The following is a 14,584-nucleotide window of genomic DNA, read 5'->3' as shown; positions in this document are numbered from 1 at the left end:
CAGTTCAATTTTTATTTTGTGGGTTGTCATTTGTATTCATTTTATATCCCCACTCTTGTTTCCCAGGTGTAAATAACTTGAATAACACCTGGATTGTATTATTTTCCTTTTGAATTTTAGATTTATTACCAAGGCATTGTAAGCTTTTAAAACACACAAAATTTTACCTTTTTTTTTTTCATTCGTTTACTATTGTCTTGTCTTTTTAGTGACAGTATGAAATTTGAAATCTCAGAAATTGGGTTATGATAGAGAAAATAAAAGTTTGAGAGATTAGTGGAGAAGAATCAAATTGATGACTCGAGTACTTTCCACAACAAAGGAACTAATGGAAAAGAATCCACAACAAAGCGTTCCTGCTAATGACGGTCGTACCTAATAAGCCCTTTCGAGAACGAACAGACGTAGAAGAAGTGGAGCATGACAACCTTGGTTTCCTTCTCCTACAAAAGATTGGTTTCCATCACTTTAATGTTCACGAACTATTTATTAATTGTGTCGAAACTATTTATACATTGTTTCATTAATTTAATTTGATATATAAGGTGGTAGTAATTGAAGCTACACCGTTGACAACTCAATAAATATAATGGGAACTTTATTTTGTGTTTTTATTTTTTCCGTTACTCTTTCAAAACCAATCAACCAAATATAATAGTATACATTTAAGCTTTCATTCCATACCCATAATCACATATTAAATGTATGCCTTCTAAAGTCTTTTAATTAAATTACCTGTTTTAAGCATTTTCTATCAATATGTACGTGTGTAAAAAGTTTGATCAAAAAAACTTTTGAGTGAATTTAGTAAGTAAAATAAAAAACATAAATGTAGCACTGGAGCCTCGAAGAATTAAATACTCAATTTGTTCTTTTATGTTCAAACTCCCGGGATAAAGTTTTAGAGGTTAAATTTATAAGTCAGGTTGATGACAAAAATACTTTAAAAACAAATACAAGAACTCAACAAGATATAAAAGAACGTAGTAAAAATTGCTCATGGGTTAGAGGAGAAGCCCTCTAGACTCGGAAATCATCCAAAACTATTAAAATCATACTAGGTAAGTTCTTCGCGTTTCCTTTCTCAGACTTTCTCTAGATCGATAAGATTTTTGAAGAATTAAGTTTGGAGATTTTAGTATAAATGTTTTTCATGGAGGAATTGGAAGTCTAATTAGTCTAAGGTAGAAGTTGTGGCGTTTGTCAAGATCCGTAAGTATAGAATTTTTAACCGATTTTGGATTCAATTATATGTTCTTTTATTTGATTAAAAAATTACCAGATAAATAACTGAATGAACTTTGAAATTAAAAATAATAATAATAATAATAATAAATTAAATAAATAAATAAACTAGGTTGAGTCAAGTTTTGTGCAAGAAGTTATAAAAATGTAAAGAAGATAGGTTGAATAGGTAAATTAATTAAAATTCTCGAAAATTGTATGAACGCAGGCGGACGAACCAGATGACAACACATGTACGCTGAGAGGAGGAAAATGTGTCCCGGCAACGAAGGCAACACACGTCAACCAACCAATGGCGCAGCGCGGCAAAATACCAACGACAAACCTGAATGCACGCTAAGATTTGCATCCATGTCGAACCACTCTACAACCGATCTGACCCGATTCCTACACACACCACGTCTTAGTGTATGAAAAACCGTAGGAAAGGTCAACACACTGCAATCAGTGTCTGCCACATGTCAGTCCCAGGATGCGTTTACCCATCCTCGGTCGTGCATGGCTCTGTGCATGTGGTAAGCTCATTTTCGTCCTGTTCAACCTCCGTTCAACTGTTTTTACCCCATTTTTTATATTGACCTTGAAATAGGACCTACCCGTGAATGTTCAGAAACTTTGGAGCCTCTTACAAGAAAAAAAAAAAAAAAAAAAAAACAATTTTGATAAGGCATGCTTCATCTTGGTACGTAACCTCACAAACTCAAGTAATACTTGTAAGGATCACTAGGATAGTCTAGCATGCAAGCGTATTTTGCCCTAGGTGGTTAGAATATACATGATTAGGACTCAAATTGAGCAATTTTGGATGAGAACGATATGTATGATATGAAAAATTACAAAAATGTCTCTTGGATCATAAATTGAGTTACGTGCCTACTTTAATGTTTTTCATTGTATTAGATTGGAGGATGAGATATTGTGATTTTCAGTTTAACTAATGAATGTGATCACCCTAGGGAGCTTGAATGTATAATTTATGATTTAGAATTTTCGTCCATTAGGTGAATGAGTGGAATATCTCCCTAATAGACATGTATAAATGAATAGCATATGCTTTCCATACTTTATGTGATTGATAGGAATATTCCCCTAGTAAAGCATACATGAGAAAAACAAGCTAAGGTTAGGGTACTAGGACTAGAGCGGTTTACATGTTGACCTAAGTCAGAACGTTCCAGTAGATCAAGCAACTTAAGATCGAGCATAACGATTAGATTTCTAAACCTGAGTGCACCCAGTGGTTGGTTTTGTCACAATGAGCTAACTTTGGAAATCCGGGAAACGTTAAACGAGATTGAAACTATCAAGATTTCTTAAGAACCTAGTAAACTTCCACGACATACAAGGAACCTAAAGAGAACTTATGAGACTGCTAGCAGCGAATCCCCACGTATAGAAAAGGGTCATGCCCGTAAACTCACCTTGAAAAGGAATGAGGGACTACATGAGTTAGGCGACATATGAAACTACTACTGTATATAGAAACTAGTAGTGAATACCCGTAAACTCACTTTGAAAGGGGACAAGGGACTACATGAGTTGGTGATATGAGAAATTACTGCTATGTAGATGTAAATCCCTTGAGAGGGGACAAGGGACTACATGAGTAGGTGATATGAGAAATTGCTACTGTGTCAATGTAAACCCGCCTTGAGATGGGACAAGAGATTACATGAGTAGACAACATGAGGATACACTACTGTGCATAGGACAAACTTGCCTTGGTAAGGGGCGAGAGACTAGAGAAGTAGATGATATCATTGAAGAAGTTTCTAGACCCTAAGAAAAGCTAATGGTAACTTATTAGATTAAGAAAGCGGTGAGAGCCCACAAGTAGATTACTTACTGAGTATTTTTATACTCACCCCTTTCTCCTTTTTTTTTTTTTTTTTTTTTTTTTGCATGTACCGTTCGAGGGGTAGACGCGCTTGGTAGTTGTATTGTGACAAAGGTGTGTCAACCCGAGGCGTTAGTTTAAATTGTATTTTAGTGGGTTGTCAATTGTATTCATTTTGTATCTTGTTTCCATCCCCGGGTTGTAAATAACTTAAACAACACCTGTTTTGAATTGGTTCGTATCGAATTTTAGATTTTGACTATGGTATTGTTTGTTCTTAATTTGCATGTAATTTTACCGTATTTTCATTTTTTTTATACTTTTGCTTTTATTTCTAATTTTACTTTTATCTTTTCTTTTAGTCATGATTCGAGATTTAAAGTCTCGAACATTTAATTCTTCAATACATGATTTGAATCTAAAACTTACAAGGAGAGAGATACTAATGTCTAACCACACTTACACCATGCAGGTTAGTCTCCTTGATAGATCTTGTTAATTAATAGTTAAACTAATTAAAACCTAATTAGTCAACCTTCTTAACATAAATGACAAATACAGTCTTCTTTTAATATTAATATCTATTCAAATGAAAAAGGTGAGAAATAAACTAAAATATTAGGTTTGTCCATAATGAAAAGGAATGTTCACAAGTTTATTCTATGAGTAATGTATAAAACAAAGAAGAAATGTTAAGAAGACCATGTCAATATTCACATGCCCTCTTCCACCTCCTTTCTTAATATCATTAGCCAAAAAAAAGGCATCACTTTTATATAACATTATACCTAATAAACCAAACGAAGGACAATAGGTTATACAAATGTTCTTGCCGGCCTCAAATATTCGAACAAAAATTGTAAAAAAGATAAATCAAGTTCGTGTGTTTGGGATCGCGACCGTTATACTTTTAGGAGATCATTAGTGTTTGGTAAATTTCAATTTTAAACCAACGAACAAATTTTACTTTACTCTCAATCAAACAAAATTTAAGAAAAATATAATTAAAATAACGATCATTTCTTCTACGAAAATCATAGAGACACCATATACCAAGAAAATCAATTAGTGAAAATTTTAACAATTTTTTTTTAATCTAAATGTATAAGAACCATTATAAAATAAATAAATAAACCTAAATGGTTGCCAACAAGAATATCATGAAAGAAGGAACCACAAAATCTAGTTTTCTATCTTCTGATTTGGCAAGGTTACAAATGTTGTTAGATTTCGTTTTTGAAGGGTTGAAATTATAAATTTAGGCGTGAAATTTTCTACTTAAGTTAAGGTCGTTACTGCATACATATCATGAATATTGGATGCGGAGATACTTCACTTAAACTTTTATAAAACATAACCTTCAGCTTAAAACACAGCCATGGACTGTTTTGAAAACACCTTTAAAAATAACGCCACAAAAGACTAAATAAAATAAATAAACGTTTAAATTAAAAACATCCTATTCTAGCCTAGGTCTATGTTAAAGAGGGTCATGCTAGACCTTCTCTCTAGGGTTGATGTTCACTCCTGTAGGAATGGTAGAACCACTAAATTAATCAGTGGGTGGTTGTTTTTCCTATATTTTGAGTTGACTAATTTTATGCTTTTTAAAGTTGTTAGTCTGTAAGGCTATAAAAGGCAAGTTGATCTGTATGTCAATGCAATTGATTTCACAGCTTTAGTTTGTGTGTTTACAACATTTGATATCAGAGCCACATCGCAATGCCTGATTGTGGAAGAAGAAACTGCAGTTTTTTTCTTTAAAGAGTGAGCTGAAAGAGATTCAAAATATGGTAGCTAAAAGCAATTTTGTTCAATCGGCCATTCCTAAGTTTGATGGCCATTATGATCATTGGTCTATTCTTATGAAAAAATTTCTTCGTTCAAAGGAATATTGGTCTTTGGTGGAGACCGGAATCCCTGTCGCAGCAGAAGGAGTGGTGATTATTTGTTCCCAAAGCACAACAAAAAACAATTGCAGACCAGAAGTTGAAAGACTTGAAGGTCAAGAATTATTTGTTCCAAGCCATTGATCGAACTATTATGGAAATGATCCTTAATAGAGATACTGCAAAACAAATTTGGGACTCTATGAAGCAGAAGTACCAAGGTTCCACAAGAGTCAAAAGAGCTCAACTCTAAGCTCTTAAGAAAGAGTTTGAAGTCCTACTGATGAAAGAAGGTGAGAGTGTTGATGCATATTTTGATCGAACTCTCACCATTGCAAACAAGATGAAAATTCTATGGCGAGAACATGAAACAGGTGGTGATTATTGAAAAAATCTTGAGATCAATTACCTCAATATTTGACTATGTTAAATGTTCGATTGAAGAGTCTAACAAATGGTACATGAGCAAAGACTGAATGGACGTGCAAGTGATGAACAAGCACTAAAGGTGACATATGATACCAGATTCGGTGGAAGAGGAGTTGATCGAGCTCGTAAAGTTTTTCGAGGAAAAGGTAGAGGAAGAAGAAGAGGTAGACATCCTTTCAACAAAACTACCGTTGAATGTTATAAGTGTCATCAGTTAGGACACTTTAGATATGAGTGTTCTCAATGGGAAAAGGAAGCAAATTATGCTAAACTTGAGGATGAAGAAGAGATCTTGTTGATGTCATAGGTGGAGCTCAATCAATCAAGGAGGGAAGATGTTTGGTTCCTTGATTCGGGGTGTAGCAATCATATGTGTGCAAACAAGGAATGGTTCTCAGATTTTGACGAGAGATTCCGACAATCTGTGAAGCTTGAAAATAATTTCAAGATGGCAGTGTTGGGAAAAGGTAACATTAGATTGCAAGTTGCTGGAGTAACTCAGGTAATCACTGATGTTTTCTATATACTTGAGTTGAAAAACAATCTTCTAAGTCTTGGACAATTGCAAGAAAGAGGTGTATCTATTTTGATACAACATGGAGAGGCAAAATCTATCATCCCAAGAAGGGGCTTATTATGCAAACAACAATGTCTGCAAATAGGATGTTCATAATACTTGCAAGAATCATGCCACAAACCACCACTTGCTTCCAAACAATTATAGAAGACAATACTCATCTTTGGCACCGCAGATATGGGCACCTAGGCTTCAAAGGTTTGAGAACATTGCAACATAAGCAAATGGTGAGAGGGTTACCCCAATTGAAAGCATCGTCTAAAATATGCACTAATTGCATGGTGGGAAAGCAACATAGGGATGCATTTCCAAAGAGAAATTTATGGAGAGCAACACAAAGACTGCAACTGGTACATGCAGACATTTGTGGACCCATCAAACCTCTTTCCAACAGAAAGAAGAGGTATTTTATAAGTTTTATTGATGATTACAGCTGCAAGGTGTGGATATATTTTCTTGCTGAAAAGTCTGAAGCCTTTACCATCTTCAAGAATTTCAAAAATCTTGTTGAGAAAGAGACTAGAGATTTTATTCGTTGTCTACGCACAGACAGGGGTGGAGAGTTCACCTCTCATGAGTTCAACAATTTTTGCAAAACTAATGGTATCAGTAAACAACTTACTGCAGCCTACACTCCCCAACAAAATGGTGTAGCTGAGCACAAGAACAGAAGAATTATAAACATGGTTAGAAGTATATTATCAGAGAAGCAAGTTCCAAAGAATTTCTGGCCAGAAGCAGTAAACTGAACAATGCATGTACTCGATAGAAGTCTTACAGTGGTAGTGAAAGATATGACTCTTGAGGAGGCTTGGAGTGGCGTAAAACCTAATGTTGATTATTTTCGAGTTTTTGGATGCATTGGGCATGTTCATGTATCAGACGGTAAGAGAAAGAAGTTAGATGATAAAAGTTTTCAGTGTGTGCTTCTAGGGATGAGTGAAGAGTCTAAAGCATATAGACTCTATGATCCAATGTCCAAGAAGATAGTTGAAAGCTGAGATGTGATTTTTGAAGAAAACAAATGCTGGAATTGGGGGAAAACTAATGAAGAAGCTAGACTTGATACCCTCGAATGGGAAGATAGTAATATAGAAAGAAGCGAACATGACCAAAGTGAGGAAGAATTTGAAGAGGAGACAATAGCAGAAGAAGAAGGAGAAGTTAGTATATCTTCCAGTGAGTAATCTAAATCAAATTCCTCAATATCTAAAGAAAGCACTCCCGAAGTGAGGAACAGAAGAACATCTTTCTGGATGGAAGATTATGTGAGCGGGGGAGAATTTTCTAAAGAAGCTGAGCACAACAATTTAATTCTATTAACCTCAACTACAAATCTGACTACCTTTGAAGAAGCTGTTCAAAGTTCAAAATGGAGAGCTGCAATGGACTTGGAGATAGAAGCCATCGAACGAAATGAGACTTGGGAGTTGACAGATTTGCCTAAAGGAATGAAGAAGATTGGAGTAAAGTGGGTTTTCAAAACCGAACTCAACGAAAATGACGAAGTTGACAAGTATAAGGCTAGGTTGGTAGCAAAAGGTTATGCACAACAACATGGTATAGACTATACCGAGGTGTTTGCACCTGTGGCTAGGTGGGATACTATTCGAATGATAATTGCTTTAGCAGCTCAGAATAGTTGGAACGTGTATCAGCTTGACGTGAAAAGTGCTTTCTTATATGGAAAATTAAAAGAAGTCGCCTTTGTTGGGCAACCATAAGGTTATGAGAAAAAAGGTCAAGAAACAAGATATACAAATTGAAGAAGGCATTATATGGCTTTAAACAAGCCCCACATGCATGGTATATTCGAATTGAAGCACATTTTGTCAAAGAAGGATTTGAGAGGTGCAACTGTGACCATACTTTATTCATACAAACAGGAGATGGAGGTAAAATTTTGATTGTTAGCCTATATGTTGACGATCTAATTTTTACTAGTAATGATGAGAGCATGTTTATTAAGTTCAAGAATTCTATGAAACTTGAATTTTAAATGACTGATTTGGAAAAAATGAAATATTTTCTAGTGTAGAGATTTTACAAAATCCTAAGGCGTTTATATTAGTCAGAGAAACTATGCAAAAGAAGTTTTGGAGAAGTTTAGGATGGAAAAAAGTAATAGTGTGAAAAACCCTATTGTTCCTGGGGTTAGACTAACAAAGGATGAAGAAGGAGCCAAGTTCAATGCTACCATGTATAAACAATTGATTGGAAGCCTTATGTATCTAACTGCAACAAGGCCGGATTTAATGTATGTAGTGTCTCTAATGAGTAGATTTATGGCAAGTCCAACAGAGTTGCATTTGCAAGCTACAAGAAGAGTATGTGAGTCAATGGGTATGTGTGTAGTACCACAAGTAAACTGAAAGCATCCCTGCAATCCGTTTAAGGGAGAAATTGTTAAAGATGATCATACTATACCTTTTCTCTAGGGTTGATGTCCACAGTCATACTAGACCTTTTCTCTATCTACTTCTCTAGTAAAGAACCACTAAATTAATTAATGGGTGGTTGCTTTTCCTATTTTTAGAGTTGACTAATTTTATGATTTCTAAAGTTGTTAGTCTGTAAGGCTAAACCAACCAAGTTGATCTGTTTGTCAATGCAATTGATTTCAAAGCTTTAGTTTGTGTGTTTACAACCGTCTAAGAAAATAAATACAACTACCCTATGCATGTGTCATGTTCTCGAGTTGCGATGTCGTCGTTAGCCGTACAGGAATGTCTTGCCTTCACCTGAAAAATGTATAGTTGTGATGTCATCGTCAACTGTACAGGAATGCCTTGCTTTAACCTGAAAAATGTAAATATCGTCGTCAGCGGTACATGAATACACGTTTAAATTAAAAACATCCTATTCCAGCCTAGGTCTAAGAAAATAAATACAACTACCCTATACATGTGTCATGGTCTCGAGTTGCGATGTCGTCATCAGCCATACAGGAATGTCTTGTCTTAACTGAAAAATGTAAAGTTGCAATGTCGTCGTCAGCCGTACAGGAATGCCTCGTCGTCAGCGGTACATGAATACACGTTTAAATTAAAAACATCATATTCCAGCCTTGGTCTAAGAAAATAAATACAACTACCCTATACATGTGTCATGGTCTCGAGTTGCGAAGTCGTCGTCAGCCATACAAGAATGCCTTGTCTTAACCTGAAAAATATAAAGTTGTGATGTCATCGTCAGCCGTACAGGAATGCCTTGCCTTAACCTAAAAAAATGTAAAGATGTGATGTTGTCGTTAGTCGTACAGGAATGCATTGACTTACCTAAAAAATGTCAAGTTGTGATGTCGTCGTCAACCGTACAGGAATGTCTTGCCTTAACCTGAAAAATGTAAAGATGTGATGTTGTCGTCAGCCATACAGGAATGCCTTTACTTAACCTAAAAAATGTAAAATTGTGATGTCGTCGTCAGCTGTATAGGAATGCACGTTTCAATTAAAAACATCCTATTCTAGCCTAGGTCTAAGAAAATAAATACGACTACCCTATGCATGTGTTATGGTCTCGAGTTGCGATGATGTCGTCAGTCGTACAGGAATGCCTTGCCTTAACCTAAAAATATAAAGTTGCAATGTCGTCGTCATCAGGAATGCCTTGACTTAACCTAAAAAATGTAAAATTGTGATGTCGTCGTCAGCTGTACAGGAATGCACGTTTCAATTAAAAACATCCTATTCTAGCCTAGGTCTAAGAAAATAAATACGACTACCCTATGCATGTGTTGTGGTCTCGAGTTGCGATGATGTTGTTAGTCGTAAAGGAATGCCTTGCCTTAACCTAAAAAATATAAAGTTGCAATGTCGTCGTCATCTGTACAAGAATGCACGTTTAAACTAAAAACATCCTATTCTAGCCTAGGTCTAAGAAAATAAATATGACTACCCTATGCATGTGTCATGGTCTTGAGTTGCGATGTCGTCGTCAGCCGTACAAGGGTCTTCAGTTGCAATGTCGTCGTCAGCCGTACAAGAATGCCTTGTGAGAAAAATGTAAAGTTGCGATGTCGTTGTCAATCGTACAGAATGCACGTTTAAATTAAAAACGTCCTATTCTAGTCTAAGTCTAAGAAAATAGATACGAAAACTTCAGCAACAATAGGATTCAAACCTATGCAAGCATAACCCAACAAATTTCATGTTTGTCTCCTTAACCACTCAGACATATTGACACACTGTAACCTAAAAAATATAAAGTTCTAATGTCGTCGTCATCTGTACAAGAATGCACGTTTAAATTAAAAACATCATATTCTAGCCTAGGTCTAAGAAAATAAATACGACTACCCTATGCACGTGTCATGGTCTCGAGTTGCGATGTCGTCGTCAGTCGTACAAGAATGTCTTGCCTTAACCTAAAAAATGTAAAGCTATGCACGTGTCATGGTCTCGAGTTGCAGGCAGGAATGTCTTGCTTTAACCTAAAAAATGTGAAGATGCGATGCCGTTGTTAGCCGTACGGGAATGCACGTTTAAATTAAAAACGTCCTATTCTAGCCTGACTACCCTGTGCATGTGTCATGGTTAGCCGTACAGGAATGTGAAATAAAGCTAAAAATTCGTCAACAGTAGGATTCGAACCTACGCAGGCATAGCCCAACAGATTTCGAGTCTGTCTCCTTAACCACTCGGACATATTGACACACCTAAACATAAAAAATTTAAAGTTGTAGTGTCGTCGTCATCTGTACAAGAAAGCAGGTTTAAATTAAAAACAACCTTCTAGCCTAGGTCTAAGAAAATAAATACGACTACCCCATGCATGTGTCATGGTCTCGAGTTGCGATGTCGTCGTCAGCCGTTCAAGAATGCCTTGTCTTAACCTGAAAAATGTTATTACGACTACCCCATGCATGTGTCATGGTCTCGAGTTGCGATGTCGTCGTCAGCCGTTCAAGAATGCCTTGTCTTAACCTGAAAAATGTAAAGTTGCGATGTCATCATCAGTCGTACAAGAATGCACGTTTAAATTAAAAACGTCCTATTCTAGCCTAGGTCTAAGAAAATAAAGACGACTACCCTGTGCATGTGTCATGGTCTGTAGGATTCAAACCTACGCAGGCATAGCCCAACAGATTTCGAGTCTGTCTCCTTAACCACTCGGACATATTGACACGCCTTAACATAAAAAATATAAAGTTGTAATGTCGTCGTCATCTGTGCAAGAATGCACGTTTAAATTAAAAACATCCTATTCTAGCCTAGGTAAAAGCTAAAAATTCATCAACAGTAGGATTCGAACCTACGCAGGCATAGACCAATAAATTTCGAGTCTATCTCCTTAACCACTCGGACATATTGACACACCTAAACCTAAAAAATTTAAAGTTGTAGTGTTGTCGTCATCTGTACAAGAAGCCTAGGTCTAAGAAAATAAAGACGACTACCCTGTGCATGTGTCATGGTTAGCCGTACAGGAATGTGAAATAAAGCTATAAATCTAAAAAATCGTCAACAGTAGGATTCAAACCTACGCAGGCATAGCCCAACAGATTTCGAGTCTATCTCCTTAACCACTCGGACATATTGACACTCTTTAACATAAAAAATATAAAGTTGTAATGTCGTCGTCAACCGTACAGGAATGTGAATAAAAGCTAAAAATTCATCAACAATAGGATTCGAACCTACGCAGGCATAGCCCAATAAATTTCGAGTTTATCTCCTTAACCACTCAGACATATTGACACACCTAAACCTAAAAAATTTAAAGTTGTAGTGTCGTCGTCATCTGTACAAGAATGCACGTTTAAATTAAAAACATCCTATTCTAGCCTAGGTCTAAGAAAATAAATACGACTACCCCATGCATGTGTCATGGTCTCGAGTTGCGATGTCGTCGTCAGCCGTACAAGAATGCCTTGTCTTAACTTGAAAAATGTAAAGTTGCGATGTCATCGTCAGTCGTACAGGAATGTCTTGCCTTAACCTAAAAAATGTAAAGATGCAATGTCGTTGTCACCCGTACAGGAATGCACGTTTAAATTAAAAACGTCCTATTCTAGCCTAAGTCTAAGAAAATAAATACGACTACCCTGTGCATGTGTCATGGTTAGCCGTACAGGAATGTGAAATAAAGCTAAAAATTCGTCATGGTTAGCTGTACAGGAATGTGAAATAAAGCTAAAAAATTCATCATCAATAGGATTTGAACCTACGCAGGCATAGCCTAACAGATTTCGAGTCTATCTCCTTAACCACTCAGACATACTAATACGTCTTAACATAAAAAAATATAAAGTTGTAATGTCGTCGTCATTTGTACAAGAATGCACGTTTAAATTAAAACATCCTATTCTAGCCTAGGTCTAAGAAACTAAATACGACTACCCTATGCATGTGTCATGGTCTCGAGTTGCGATGTCGTCGTCAGCCGTACAAGAATGCCTTGTCTTAACCTGAAAAATGTAAAGTTGCGATGTCGTCGTCAGTCGTACAGAAATGTCTTGTCTTAACCTAAAAAATGTAAATGTAAAGATGCAATGCCGTTGTCAGCCGTACAGGAATGCACGTTTAAATGAAAAACGTCCTATTCTAGCCTAGGTCGAAGAAAACGTCCTATTCTTGCTGAGACAACCTCTCCTGTTCCAACCCTGAGTATTATCTCGCCGTCCGCAAGCATTCTCGAGGAGCTAGTTTCCTGGTAAAAAGAACAAATATGATTAGTCGCCCCTGAATCTAGTATCCAAGTTGAGTTTTCATACTCTACTAAACATATTTCTACAACGAGTAAATCATATTTACCTTGTTGTGTCTTTTCGGCTTTCTTCTCTGCAAGGTATTTTAGGCAGTTTCTCTTCCAGTGCCTATTTTCGTTACAATGGAAACATTTTCCTTTATCTACCTTTTGAACCTTGTGTTTGCGGTTAATAGGAATCTTATTTTTCCCTTTACCCTTCTTCTTCATCAAAACACTTTTAGAAGTTGAAGGTCCAGACTTATTTTTGGAGGACGATCCTCGTAGTAATTTCTTGGAGATAGCAACATTTGCTTCTCCTGTTTGTCCCTTGTTCGTTAAGAGGGACTGATAAGTTTGTAGCTCATTGAGAAGAGCAGTCAAGTTATATTCTATTTTGTTCATTACCACATTGGTGCGGAACTGGAAGAAGCTCTTCGGAAAAGACATCATGATAAAACTGACTCGACTTTTCTCATCAATGACAGCTTCATTTTCTTCTACCACATTGAAATGGACCATCATGTCCAGGACATGTTCTCTAACTGAGGTTCCTTCTTTCATACGGCAGTTGTAAATGTATTTTATGGCTTCATGTCTAAGGGAGAAGGACGGTTGTCAAAACATCCCTTTTAGAGATTCCATAATCTCTTTAGAAGTACCCATAACATCGTGTTTCTTAGCCAAAACATCATATATGTTGGCTAGAATGTACACTCGGGCTTTGTCATTTGCCTTTATCCATCTGTCATACGCATCCCGAACTGTTCAGTTTGCATTTGAGCTGGGGTTTGGAGGACACTCCTCATTTAAAACAAACCTTAAATCATCAATTACCAGTATTGTGTTTAGATTTGATTTTCAAGTTGCGTAATTGTCGCCGTTTAATTTCTCAGAAGCGAGTAAATGTACTATTGAGTTTTTTATGCTGTGATATAAAGAAAATTCTATTAGTGATTTGACTTAATCCTGTTTAATCCAATCAGTTTTAGCAAATGTAATAATGTACCCAAAAATTATTAATTTGCAACGATACTTTAGTGAGTTAGAGCAACTGCTACCGAGGGGCAGTCAATCACTCATTCACTAAACCAAGACATTCTTGACTTAAACACTAATCCCAGAAAACTCTTGTTCCTATAGTGTTTTTAGTTATCTCTATTTTGGTCAAGAATATACTAACTCTTAGTAATTCTTCGTAAGTGTGACCCACCATTTTCAGACCTCAGAGATCGGTCCCAACAATGCTATCGAATGAAAAAGCCAAAGTTGGGAATGGACCTAAGAAATTCTATCCATTTCTGGAGTTTGCGTTGTTTCGACTCCCATGTTACGACCCTCTGAATGGGTAGTTGCTCAAGGGCAACATGCAGGCGGAACATAGGGAATCTCACGGTGCAACCTAGTGGTGGAGACCATAGGACGTTTTGATATACTTCCTTCTCCCACTTACTATAAATAATTTCTCTATTCACCTTGTTATTGACTCATGCAAATACCTTCCGAATGGAGGACACTCCCAGGGCGACACGAGGCCGAGCATGAATCTCACGGTGTGAATTTTTCAGAGAGCGTGAAGAGGAAAACGATGTATCTTATATACCTTTTTCCTCCCACTAAGTATTTTAGACGGTTGGGTATACTCATTACTTAGTTATATTCCGGCTAATTAAATATAACCTAAGTCTAGGTGATTTTTCCAAAACTTACATCACTCAAGCATGCTCATAAAACTTGGCTAACTAAGCTTAAGTACTGGTCCGATCTCCAGGTAGTAGGTGTTCCGTAAACCGTCAACTTAAGTACCTCCAGCCTTAGACAAGATCGTGCCAGGTGAACTTTCTTGTGAGCACAATTTTACAAGACATCGACCCATTTTAACTATTAAAATTGATCGTGCTTGGTTCTTAACCCTAAGTG

At 36.5% G+C, this 14,584-nt stretch overlaps 4 non-coding genes across 4 annotated transcripts; all 4 read right to left on the bottom strand.

Moving 5' to 3' along the window:
• Positions 1–10,548: 10,548 nt before the first annotated feature.
• Positions 10,549–10,630, bottom strand: TRNAS-CGA (transfer RNA serine (anticodon CGA)). Its single transcript has one exon. It is a non-coding gene; the product is annotated as a tRNA-Ser (tRNA).
• Positions 10,631–11,209: 579 nt separating this feature from the next.
• Positions 11,210–11,291, bottom strand: TRNAS-CGA (transfer RNA serine (anticodon CGA)). Its single transcript has one exon. It is a non-coding gene; the product is annotated as a tRNA-Ser (tRNA).
• Positions 11,292–11,437: 146 nt separating this feature from the next.
• Positions 11,438–11,519, bottom strand: TRNAS-CGA (transfer RNA serine (anticodon CGA)). The gene has a single exon. It is a non-coding gene; the product is annotated as a tRNA-Ser (tRNA).
• A 75-nt stretch (positions 11,520–11,594) lies between these two features.
• On the bottom strand, positions 11,595–11,676 carry TRNAS-CGA (transfer RNA serine (anticodon CGA)). The gene has a single exon. It is a non-coding gene; the product is annotated as a tRNA-Ser (tRNA).
• Positions 11,677–14,584: the final 2,908 nt, after the last annotated feature.

Source organism: Cucurbita pepo, chromosome 9 (assembly GCF_057944985.1).
Source record: "Cucurbita pepo subsp. pepo isolate OVF chromosome 9, ASM5794498v1, whole genome shotgun sequence".
Lineage (NCBI taxonomy): Eukaryota > Viridiplantae > Streptophyta > Magnoliopsida > Cucurbitales > Cucurbitaceae > Cucurbita > Cucurbita pepo.
Note: the sequence above shows the minus strand (reverse complement) of the source record. Positions and strands in the feature narration are given on the sequence as shown.